Source organism: Lissotriton helveticus, chromosome 1_1, assembly GCF_964261635.1.
Source record: "Lissotriton helveticus chromosome 1_1, aLisHel1.1, whole genome shotgun sequence".
NCBI classification, from domain to species: Eukaryota; Metazoa; Chordata; class Amphibia; order Caudata; family Salamandridae; genus Lissotriton; species Lissotriton helveticus.
Window position 1 is genome coordinate 353,677,200 of NC_136057.1, and position 13,244 is coordinate 353,690,443.

Consider the following 13,244-nt stretch of genomic DNA (forward strand, 5'->3'; position numbering starts at 1 on the left):
TTCACCTGCTCAAGCTGAACTGACATTGGTCTTCTTGGCCAGCAATAGTTCCTCTCATGAAGCTGTTGAGGCTAGAGAACAGAATGACGCATATTCATTCTTTATAATAACTCTTCTAGCCCTCCCACTCCATACCACTTTATAACTTCCAATGTTGCAGATGTCTTCCATCATTGTGACCCTTGCTGCTTTTCTCAAAATTGGCTGGCTCGGCATCACAAGAAGGGGTGGATGGCTACAGGAAAGCCTGAATTCTGCCGTAAGGTTCTACAGGGAGTCACTGGCAGATAAAGACAAACTCAGCCCTAAGTTGGCTCTTCTCTCTCACTTTCCTTCCCCTCTGTCCTTCTACCTATCTCTCACTCTCTAAATACTAATATCTATATTGTATTCACATCCCCTTCACAAACTTTCTGACCCTACTTCCTCTCTCCCTTAAATCAGTTCAATCCTCTTCTTTTCCTTTAGGAAACTCTATATCTTTTTTAAAGGCCCTTCCCATATTCACACTGCTTCTTGATAAGACATTCTTTTCCTTTCTTTGAAGGATAGTGAAATTGATTTTCTTGAAACATGTTTGGCATACTATCAATTCATTACACTGTACTTTATCATTATCCTTACTTAAGCAATGCATTTCATCATTAGGACATGTGAAGTGTTTGCCGGGCATGGTGGCGTGTGCCTGTTGTCCTAGCTACTTGGGAGGCTGAGGCTTGTGGATTGCTTGAGGTCGGGGGTACTGGGCTGCACTCAGCTGTGTTGATCAGGTGTCCATGCTGTGTTGGGTATCAATATGGTGCTCTAGAGGGAGCTCTAGAATTTCAGGTTGTGTAATGAGAGGTGCACCGACCCAGGCTGGAAACAGAGCAAGCCAAAGCTTCTGTGCCCATCAGTAGCAGGACAGCACCTGTGAGCAGTAGGTGTAACACAGCCTGAGCAAAATAGTGAGACTTAGCCTCTCTTTTTTTGACTCAAATGTGAACGTTTTGATTTTTACAAGATGGTAATGAATTATTTTTCCAAAACCAAATCTTTGTTTTTCTTTTGATGTTATTGCAGGAAATACAATGTACATTTGAACTGGGCCGGGCATTCTTGCATAGCAGACAATTCTCCAGAATTGAGACATATTGCAACAACAAGCTAGCAGGTGGAGAGGACTGAAAACTCTGTGCACCCTAGAATAAAAGACTGTGTGATTTTCAGCAAGGATGACTGAAATGCATTCTTCATTTTAGAGCACCTGTAGGATTAAATTGATCTGTCAAGTACAAAAGTATCCTTAGAAGTGCAACTTTGAAATTTGTTTGCTGGGTCTTCTGCTGCATTCCTACGTCCAGCTCTAATTCATTTTTTGATTAGCCCTCATTCACTTCCATATATGAATGAGCAGGAAAAATTAGCGGGCCCTTCGCTCTTTGAGAGAAACATGAAAAGACTGAGTACTGTGTAACTCCCTAACATTGGGGCCTTCGGCCTTACTCCAGCCAACTCATGCGGTTTAATACTTTTAAATGTTGATGTTCTTTAACAATCCCAGCAGAAGGGATCAGGTTAACAGGCTCTGCAGTTCTCCAGTATGGGACTGTCCAGATCAATCCTCAATCTACCTTGAGTTGGCACAGTATAAAGTATGTCATGAAATCTCCTATGAAAGGGTATGCAAATCTATTTGAATCACTTTTGTCAGTCAGGTGGACCCGTTCGCTGGAAAGGGCAGGGAGGACAGAAATAGCTCATTGGTATAGAACACTGAATTAGCAGCTGATTTTGAGGTGGGAGAAGATCGAGTTATCGAACTGGACCTCAATAAACGGTTTCTTAGTATGCAGTAGCCCGCGACCACCTCTAACCCAAAAGCGTAATCTTATCCCTTTGCAGAATCAGGCAAGCTTTCACCTGCTCAAGCTGAACTGACATTGGTCTTCTTGGCCAGCAAGAGTTCCTCTCATGAAGCTGTTGAGGCTAGAGAACAGAATGACGCATATTCATTCTATATAATAACTCTTCTAGCCCTCCCACTCCATACCACTTTATAACTTCCAATGTTGCAGATGTCTTCCATCATTGTGACCCTTGCTGCTTTTCTCAACATTGGCTGGCTCGGCATCACAAGAAGGCAGAAGGGATCAGGTTGACAGGCTCTGCAGTTCTCCAGTATGGGACTGTCCAGATCATTACTCAATCTACCTTGATTTGGCACAGTATAAAGTATGTCATGAAGTCTCCTATGAAAGGGTATGCAAATCTATTTGAATCACTTTTGTTAGTCAGGTGGACCCGTTCGCTGGAAAGGGCAGGGAGGAGAAAAAAAGCTCATTGGTATAGAACACTGAATTAGCAGCTGATTTTGAGGTGGGAGAAGATCGAGTAATCCAACTGGACCTCAATAACTGGTTTCTTAGTATGCAGTAGCCCGCGACCACCTCTAACCCAAAAGCGTAATCTCATCCCTTTGCAGAATCAGGCAAGCTTTCACCTGCACAAGCTGAACTGACATTGGTCTTCTTGGCCAGCAATAGTTCCTCTCATGAAGCTGTTGAGGCTAGAGAACAGAATGACGCATATTCATTCTTTATAATAACTCTTCTAGCCCTCCCACTCCATACCACTTTATAACTTCCAATGTTGCAGATGTCTTCCATCATTGTGACCCTTGCTGCTTTTCTCAACATTGGCTGGCTCGGCATCACAAGAAGGGGTGGATGGCTACAGGAGAGCCTGAATTGTGCCGGTAAGGTTCTACAAGGAGTCACTGGCAGATAAAGACAAACTCAGCCCTAAGTTGGCTCTTCTCTCTTACTTTCCTTCCCCTCTGTCCTTCTACCTATCTCTCACTCTCTAAATACTAATATCTATATTGTATTCACATCCCCTTCACAAACTTTCTGACCCTACTTCCTCTCTCCCTTAAATCAGTTAAATCCTCTTCTTTTCCTTTAGGAAACTTTATATCCTTTTTTAAAGGCCCTTCCCATATTCACACTGCTTCTTGATAAGACATTCTTTTCCTTTCTTTGAAGGATAGTGAAATAGATTTTTTTGAAACATGTTTGGCATACCATTAATTCATTACACTGTACTTTATCATTATCCTTACTTAAGCAATGCATTTCATCATTAGGACATGTGAAGTGTTTGCCGGGCATGGAGGCGTGTGTCTGTTGTCCTAGCTACTTGGGAGGCTGAGGCTTGTGGATTGCTTGAGCTCAGGGGTTCTGGGCTGCACTCAGCTGTGTTGATCAGGTGTCCATGCTGTGTTGGGTGTCAATATGGTGTTCTAGAGGGAGCTCTAGAATTTCAGGTTGTGTAATGAGAGCTGCACCGACCCAGGCTGGAAACAGAGCAGGCCAAAGCTTCCGTGCCCATCGGTAGCAGGACAGCACCTGTGAGCAGTAGGTGTAACACAGCCTGAGCAAAATAGTGAGACCTAGCCTCTCTTTTTTTGACTCAAATGTGAACGTTTTGATTTTTAAAAGATGGTAATGAATTATTTTTCCAAAACCAAATCTTTGTTTTTCTTTTGATATTATTGCAGGAAACACCATGAACATTTGAACTGTGCCGGGCATTCTAGCATAGCAGACAATTCTCCAGAATTGAGACATATTGCAACAACAAGCTAGCAGGTGGAGAGGACTGAAAACTCTGTGCAGCCTAGAATAAAAGACTGTGTGATTTTCAACAAGGATGACTGAAATGCATTCTTCATTTTAGAGCACATGTAGGATTAAATTGATCTGTCAAGTACAGAAGTATCCTTAGAAGTGCAACTTTGAAATTTGTTTGCTGGGTCTTCTGCTGCATTCCTACGTCCAGCTCTAATTCATTTTTTGATTAGCCCTCATTCACTTCCATATATGAATGAGCAGGAGAAATTAGAGGGCCCTTCGCTCTTTGAGAGAAACATGAAAAGACTGAGAACTGTGTAACTCCCTAACATAGGGTCCTTCGGCCTTTCTCCAGCCAACTCTTGCGTTTTAATACTTTTAAATGTTGATGTTCTTTAACAATCCCAGCAGAAGGGATCAGGTTGACAGGCCCTGCAGTTCTCCAGTATGGGGCTGTCCAGGTCATTACTCAATCTACCTTGATTTGGCACAGTATAAAATACGTCATGAAGTCTCCTATGAAAAGGTATGCAAATCTGTTTGAATCACTTTTGTTAGTCAGGTGGACCTGTACGCTGGAAGGGGCAGGGAGAACAAAAATAGCTCATTGGTATAGAACACTGAATTAGCAGGTGATTTTGAGGTGGGAGAAGATCGAGTAATCCAACTGGACCTCAATAAACGGTTTCTTAGTATGCAGTAGCCCGCGACCACCTCTAACCCAAAAGCGTAATCTCATGCCTTTGCAGAATCAGGCAAGCTTTCACCTGCTCAAGCTGAACTGACATTGCTCTTCTTGACCAGCAAGAGTTCCTATCTTGAAGCTGTTGAGGCTAGAGAACAGAATGACACATATTCATTCTTTATAATAACTCTTCTAGCCCTCCCACTCCATACCACTTTATAACTTCCAATGTTGCAGATGTCTTCCATCATTGTGACCCTTGCTGCTTTTCTCAACATTGGCTGGCTCGGCATAACAAGAAGGGGTGGATGGCTACAGGAGAGCCTGAATTGTGCCGGTAAGGTTCTACAAGGAGTCACTGGCAGATAAAGAGAAACTCAGCCCTAAGTTGGCTCTTCTCTCTCACTTTCTTTCCCCTCTGTCCTTCTACCTATCTCTCACTCTCTAAATACTAGTATCTATATTGTATTCACATCCCCTTCACAAACGTTCTGACCCTACTTCCTCTCTCCCTTAAATCAGTTCAATCCTCTTCTTTTCCTTTAGGAAACTCTATATCTTTTTTAAAGGCCCATCCCATATTCACACTGCTTCTTGATAAGACATTCTTTTCCTTTCTTTGAAGGATAGTGAAATTGATTTTCTTGAAACATGTTTGGCATACCATCAATTCATCACACTGTACTTTATCATTATCCTTACTTAAGCAATGCATTTCATCATTAGGACATGTGAAGTGTTTGCCGGGCATGGAGGCGTGTGCCTGTTGTCCTAGCTACTTGGGAGGCTGAGGCTTGTGGATTGCTTGAGCTCAGGGGTTCTGGGTTGCACTCAGCTGTGTTGATCAGGTGACCATGCTGTGTCGGGTGTCAATATGGTGTTCTAGAGGGAGGTCTAGAATTTCAGGTTGTGTAATGAGAGCTGCACTGACCCAGGCTGGAAACAGAGCAGGCCAAAGCTTCCGTGCCCATCGGTAGCAGGACAGCACCTGTGAGCAGTAGGTGTAACACAGCCTGAGCAAAATAGTGAGACCTATCCTCTCTTTTTTTGACTCAAATGTGAACGTTTTGATTTTTACAAGATGGTAATGAATTATTTTTCCAAAACCAAATCTTTGTTTTTCTTTTGATATTATTGCAGGAAACACCATGAACATTTGAACTGTGCCGGGCATTCTAGCATAGCAGACAATTCGCCAGAATTGGGACATATTGCAACAACAAGCTATCAGGTGGAGAGGACTGAAAACTCTGTGCAGCCTAGAATAAAAGACTGTGTGGTTTTCAACAAGGATGACTGAAATGCATTCTTCATTTTAGAGCACCTGTAGGATTAAATTGATCTGTCAAGTACAAAAGTATCCTTAGAAGTGCAACTTTGAAATTTGTTTGCTGGGTCTTCTGCTGCATTCCTACGTCCAGCTCTAATTCATTTTTTGATTAGCCCTCATTCACTTCCATATATGAATGAGCAGGAGAAATTAGAGGGCCCTTCGCTCTTTGAGAGAAACATGAAAAGACTGAGAACTGTGTAACTCCCTAACATAGGGGCCTTCGGCCTTACTCCAGCCAACTCTTGCGTTTTAATACTTTTAAATGTTGATGTTCTTTAACAATCCCAGCAGAAGGGATCAGGTTGACAGGCCCTGCAGTTCTCCAGTATGGGGCTGTCCAGGTCATTACTCAATCTACCTTGATTTGGCACAGTATAAAATACGTCATGAAGTCTCCTATGAAAAGGTATGCAAATCTGTTTGAATCACTTTTGTTAGTCAGGTGGACCTGTTCGCTGGAAGGGGCAGGGAGGACAAAAATAGCTCATTGGTATAGAACACTGAATTAGCAGCTGATTTTGAGGTGGGAGAAGATCGAGTAATCCAACTGGACCTCAATAAACGGTTTCTTAGTATGCAGTAGCCCGTGACCACCTCTAACCCAAAAGCGTAATCTCATCCCTTTGCAGAATCAGGCAAGCTTTGACCTGCACAAGCTGAACTGACATTGGTCTTCTTGGCCAGCAATAGTTCCTCTCATGAAGCTGTTGAGGCTAGAGAACAGAATGACGCATATTCATTCTTTATAATAACTCTTCTAGCCCTCCCACTCCATACCACTTTATAACTTCCAATGTTGCAGATGTCTTCCATCATTGTGACCCTTGCTGCTTTTCTCAACATTGGCTGGCTCGGCATCACAAGAAGGGGTGGATGGCTACAGGAGAGCCTGAATTGTGCCGGTAAGGTTCTACAAGGAGTCACTGGCAGATAAAGACAAACTCAGCCCTAAGTTGGCTCTTCTCTCTCACTTTCCTTCCCCTCTGTCCTTCTACCTATCTCTCACTCTCTAAATACTAATATCTATATTGTATTCACATCCCCTTCACAAACTTTCTGACCCTACTTCCTCTCTCCCTTAAATCAGTTCAATCCTCTTCTTTTCCTTTAGGAAACTCTATATCTTTTTTAAAGGCCCTTCCCATATTCACACTGCTTCTTGATAAGACATTCTTATCCTTTCTTTGAAGGATAGTGAAATTGATTTTCTTGAAACATGGTTGGCATACCATCAATTCATTACACTGTACTTTATCATTATCCTTACTTAAGCAATGCATTTCATCATTAGGACATGTGAAGTGTTTGCCGGGCATGGTGGCGTGTGCCTGTTGTCCTAGCTACTTGGGAGGCTGAGGATTGTGGATTGCTTGAGCTCAGGGGTTCTGGGCTGCACTCAGCTGTGTTGATCAGGTGTCCATGCTGTGTTGGGTATCAATATGGTGTTCTAGAGGGAGCTCTAGTATTTCAGGTTGTGTAATGAGAGCTGCACCGACCCAGGCTGGAAACAGAGCAGGCCAAAGCTTCCGTGCCCATCGGTAGCAGGACAGCGCCTGTGAACAGTAGGTGTAACACAGCCTGAGCAAAATAGTGAGACCTAGCCTCTCTTTTTCTGACTCAAATGTGAACGTTTGGTTTTTACAAGATGGTAAGGAATTATTTTTCCAAAACCAAATCTTTGGTTTTCTTTTGATATTATTGCAGGAAATACAATGAACATTTGAACTGGGCCGGGCATTCTAGCATAGCAGACAATTCTCTAGAATTGAGACATAGTGCAACAACAAGCTAGCAGGTGGAGAGGACTTAAAACTCTGTGCAGCCTAGAATAAAAGACTGTGTGATTTTCAGCAAGGATGACTGAAATGCATTCTTCATTTTAGAGCACCTGTAGGACTAAATTGATCTGTCAAGTACAAAAGTATCCTTAGAAGTGCAACTTTGAAATTAGTTTGCTGGGTCTTCTGCTGCATTCCTACGTCCAGCTCTAATTCATTTTTTGATTAGCCCTCATTCACTTCCATATATGAATGAGCAGGAGAAATTAGAGGGCCCTTCGCTCTTTGAGAGAAACATGAAAAGACTGAGAACTGTGTAACTCCCTAACATAGGGGCCTTCGGCCTTACTCCAGCCAACTCTTGCGTTTTAATACTTTTAAATGTTGATGTTCTTTAACAATCCCAGCAGAAGGGATCAGGTTGACAGGCCCTGCAGTTCTCCAGTATGGGGCTGTCCAGGTCATTACTCAATCTACCTTGATTTGGCACAGTATAAAATACGTCATGAAGTCTCCTATGAAAAGGTATGCAAATCTGTTTGAATCACTTTTGTTAGTCAGGTGGACCTGTTCGCTGGAAAGGGCAGGGAGGACATAAATAGCTCATTGGTATAGAACACTGAATTAGCAGCTGATTTTGAGGTGGGAGAAGGTCGAGTAATCCAACTGGACCTCAATAAACGGTTTCTTAGTATGCAGTAGCCCGCGACCACCTCTAACCCAAAAGCGTAATCTCATCCCTTTGCCGAATCAGGCAAGCTTTCACCTGCTCAAGCTGAACTGACATTGGTCTTCTTGGCCAGCAAGAGTTCCTATCATGAAGCTGTTGAGGCTAGAGAACAGAATGACGCATATTCATTCTTTATAATAACTCTTCTAGCCCTCCCACTCCATACCACTTTATAACTTCCAATGTTGCAGATGTCTTCCAACATTGTGACCCTTGCTGCTTTTCTCAACATTGGCTGACTCGGCATAACAAGAAGGGGTGGATGGCTACAGGAGAGCCTGAATTGTGCCGGTAAGGTTCTACAGGGAGTCACTGGCAGATAAAGACAAACTCAGCCCTAAGTTGGCTCTTCTCTCTCACTTTCCTTTCCCTCTGTCCTTCCACCTATCTCTCACTCTCTAATACTAGTATCTATATTGTATTCACATCCCCTTCACAAACTTTCTGACCCTACTTCCTCTCTCCCTTAAATCACTTCAATCCTCTTCTTTTCCTTTAGGAAACTCTATATCTTTTTTGAAGGCCCTTCCCATGTTCACACTGCTTCTTGATAAGACATTCTTTTCCTTTCTTTGAAGGATAGTGAAATTGATTTTCTTGAAACATGTTTGGCATACCATCAATTCATTACACTGTACTTTATCATTATCCTTACTTAAGCAATGCATTTCATCATTAGGACATGTGAAGTGTTTGCCGGGCATGGTGGTGTGTGCCTGTTGTCCTAGCTGCTTGGGAGGCTGAGGCTTGTGGATTGCTTGAGCTCAGGGGTTCTGGGCTGCACTCAGCTGGGTTGATCAGGTGTCCATGCTGTGTTGGGTATCAATATGGTGTTCTAGAGGGAGCTCTAGAATTTCAGGTTTTGTAATGAGAGGTGCACCGACCCAGGCTGGGTACAGAGCAGGGCAAAGCTTCCGTGCCCATCAGTAGCAGGACAGCACCTGTGAGCAGTAGGTGTAACACAGCCTGAGCAAAATAGTGAGACCTAGCCTCTCTTTTTATGACTCAAATGTAAACGTTTTGATTTTTACAAGATGGTAATGAATTATGTTTCCAAAACCAAATCTTTGTTTTTCTTTTGATATTATTGCAGGAAATACAATGAACATTTGAACTGGGCCGGGCATTCTAGCATAGCAGACAATTCTCCAGAATTGAGACATATTGCAACAACAAGCTAGCAGGTGGAGAGGACTGAAAACTCTGTGCAGCCTAGAATAAAAGACTGTGTGATTTTCAGCAAGGATGACTGAAATGCATTCTTCATTTTAGAGCACCTGTAGGATTAAATTGATCTGTCAAGGACAAAAGTATCCTTAGAAGTGCAACTTTGAAATTAGTTTGCTGGGTCTTCTGCTGCATTCCTACGTCCAGCTCTAATTCATTTTTTGATTAGCCCTCATTCACTTCCATATGTGAATGAGCAGGAGAAATTAGAGGGCCCTTCGCTCTTTGCGAGAAACATGAAAAGACTGAGAACAGTGTAACTCCCTAACATTGGGGCCTTCGGCCTTACTCCAGCCAACTCTTGCGGTTTAATACTTTTATATGTTGATGTTCTTTAACCATCCCAGCAGAAGGGATCAGGTTGACAGGCTCTGCAGTTCTCCAGTATGGGGCTGTCCAGATCATTACTCAATCTACCTTGATTTGGCACAGTATAAAATACGTCATGAAGTCTCCTATGAAAAGGTATGCAAATCTAATTGAATCACCTTTGTTAGTCAGGTGGACCTGTTCGCTGGAAGGGGCAGGGAGGACAAAAATAGCTCATTGGTATAGAACACTGAATTAGCAGCTGATTTTGAGGTGGGAGAAGATCGAGTAATCCAACTGGACCTCAATAAACGGTTTCTTAGTATGCAGTAGCCCGCGACCACCTCTAACCCAAAAGCGTAATCTCATCCCTTTGCAGAATCAGGCAAGCTTTCACCTGCTCAAGCTGAACTGACATTGGTCTTCTTGGCCAGCAATAGTTCCTCTCATGAAGCTGTTGAGGCTAGAGAACAGAATGACGCATATTCATTCTTTATAATAACTCTTGTAGCCCTCCCACTCCATACCACTTTATAACTTCCAATGTTGCAGATGTCTTCCATCATTGTGACCCTTGCTGCTTTTCTCAAAATTGGCTGGCTCGGCATCACAAGAAGGGGTGGATGGCTACAGGAAAGCCTGAATTCTGCCGTAAGGTTCTACAGGGAGTCACTGGCAGATAAAGACAAACTCAGCCCTAAGTTGGCTCTTCTCTCTCACTTTCCTTCCCCTCTGTCCTTCTACCTATCTCTCACTCTCTAAATACTAATATCTATATTGTATTCACATCCCCTTCACAAACTTTCTGACCCTACTTCCTCTCTCCCTTAAATCAGTTCAATCCTCTTCTTTTCCTTTAGGAAACTCTATATCTTTTTTAAAGGCCCTTCCCATATTCACACTGCTTCTTGATAAGACATTCTTTTCCTTTCTTTGAAGGATAGTGAAATTGATTTTCTTGAAACATGTTTGGCATACTATCAATTCATTACACTGTACTTTATCATTATCCTTACTTAAGCAATGCATTTCATCATTAGGACATGTGAAGTGTTTGCCGGGCATGGTGGCGTGTGCCTGTTGTCCTAGCTACTTGGGAGGCTGAGGCTTGTGGATTGCTTGAGGTCGGGGGTTCTGGGCTGCACTCAGCTGTGTTGATCAGGTGTCCATGCTGTGTTGGGTATCAATATGGTGCTCTAGAGGGAGCTCTAGAATTTCAGGTTGTGTAATGAGAGGTGCACCGACCCAGGCTGGAAACAGAACAAGCCAAAGCTTCTGTGCCCATCAGTAGCAGGACAGCACCTGTGAGCAGTAGGTGTAACACAGCCTGAGCAAAATAGTGAGACTTAGCCTCTCTTTTTTTGACTCAAATGTGAACGTTTTGATTTTTACAAGATGGTAATGAATTATTTTTCCAAAACCAAATCTTTGTTTTTCTTTTGATGTTATTGCAGGAAATACAATGTACATTTGAACTGGGCCGGGCATTCTTGCATAGCAGACAATTCTCCAGAATTGAGACATATTGCAACAACAAGCTAGCAGGTGGAGAGGACTGAAAACTCTGTGCACCCTAGAATAAAAGACTGTGTGATTTTCAGCAAGGATGACTGAAATGCATTCTTCATTTTAGAGCACCTGTAGGATTAAATTGATCTGTCAAGTACAAAAGTATCCTTAGAAGTGCAACTTTGAAATTTGTTTGCTGGGTCTTCTGCTGCATTCCTACGTCCAGCTCTAATTCATTTTTTGATTAGCCCTCATTCACTTCCATATATGAATGAGCAGGAAAAATTAGCGGGCCCTTCGCTCTTTGAGAGAAACATGAAAAGACTGAGAACTGTGTAACTCCCTAACATTGGGGCCTTCGGCTTTACTCCAGCCAACTCTTGCGGTTTAATACTTTTAAATGTTGATGTTCTTTAACAATCCCAGCAGAAGGGATCAGGTTGACAGGCTCTGCAGTTCTCCAGTATGGGACTGTCCAGATCATTACTCAATCTACCTTTATTTGGCAGAGTATAAAGTACGTCATGAAGTCTCCTATGAAAGGGTATGCAAATCTATTTGAATCACTTTTGTTAGTCAGGTGGACCCGTTCGCTGGAAGGGGCAGGGAGGACAGAAATAGCTCATTGGTATAGAAAACTGAATTAGCAGCTGATTTTGAGGTGGGAGAAGATCGAGTTATCGAACTGGACCTCAATAAACGGTTTCTTAGTATGCAGTAGCCCGCGACCACCTCTAACCCAAAAGCGTAATCTTATCCCTTTGCAGAATCATGTAAGCTTTCACCTGCTCGAGCTGAACTGACATTGGTCTGCTTGGCCAGCAAGAGTTCCTATCTTGAAGCTGTTGAGGCTAGAGAACAGAATGACGCATATTCATTCTATATAATAACTCTTCTAGCCCTCCCACTCCATACCACTTTATAACTTCCAATGTTGCAGATGTCTTCCATCATTGTGACCCTTGCTGCTTTTCTCAACATTGGCTGGCTCGGCATCACAAGAAGGGGTGAATGGCTACAGGTGAGCCTGAATTGTGCCGGTAAGGTTCTACAGGGAGTCACTGGCAGATAAAGAGAAACTCAGCCCTAAGTTGGCTCTTCTCTCTCACTTTCTTTCCCCTCTGTCCTTTTACCTATCTCACTCTCTAAATACTAGTATCTATATTGTATTCACAACCCCTTCACAAACTTTCTGACCCTACTTCCTCTCTCCCTTAAATCACTTCACTCCTCTTCTTTTCCTTTAGGAAACTCTATATCTTTTTTAAAGGCCCTTCCCATATTCACACTGCTTCTTGATAAGACATTCTTTTCCTTTCTTTGAAGGATAGTGAAATTGATTTTCTTGAAACATGTTTGGCATACCATCAATTAATTACACTGTACTTTATCATTATCCTTACTTAAGCAATGCATTTCATCATTAGGACATGTGAAGTGTTTGCCGGGCATGGTGATGTGTGCCTGTTGTCCTAGCTACTTGGGAGGCTGAGGCTTGTGGATTGCTTGAGCTCAGGGGTTCTGGGCTGCACTCAGCTGTGTTGATCAGGTGTCCATGCTGTGTTGGGTATCAATATGGTGTTCTAGAGGGAGCTCTAGAATTTCAGGTTGTGTAATGAGAGGTGCACCGACCCAGGCTGGAAACAGAGCAGGCCAAAGCTTCCGTGCCCATCGGTAGCAGGACAGCACCTGTGAGCAGTAGGTGTAACACAGCCTGAGCAAAATAGTGAGACCTAGCCTCTCTTTTTTTGACTCAAATGTGAACGTTTTGATTTTTACAAGATGGTAATTAATTATTTTTCCAAAACCAAATCTTTGTTTTTCTTTTGATATTATTGCAGGAAATACAATGAACATTTGAACTGGGCCGCGCATTCTAGCATAGCAGACAATTCTCCAGAATTGAGACATATTGCAACAACAAGCTAGCAGGTGGAGAGGACTGAAAACTCTGTGCAGCCTAGAATAAAAGACTGTGTGATTTTCAGCAAGGATGACTGAAATGCATTCTTCATTTTAGAGCACCTGTAGGATTAAATTGATCTGTCAAGTACAAAAG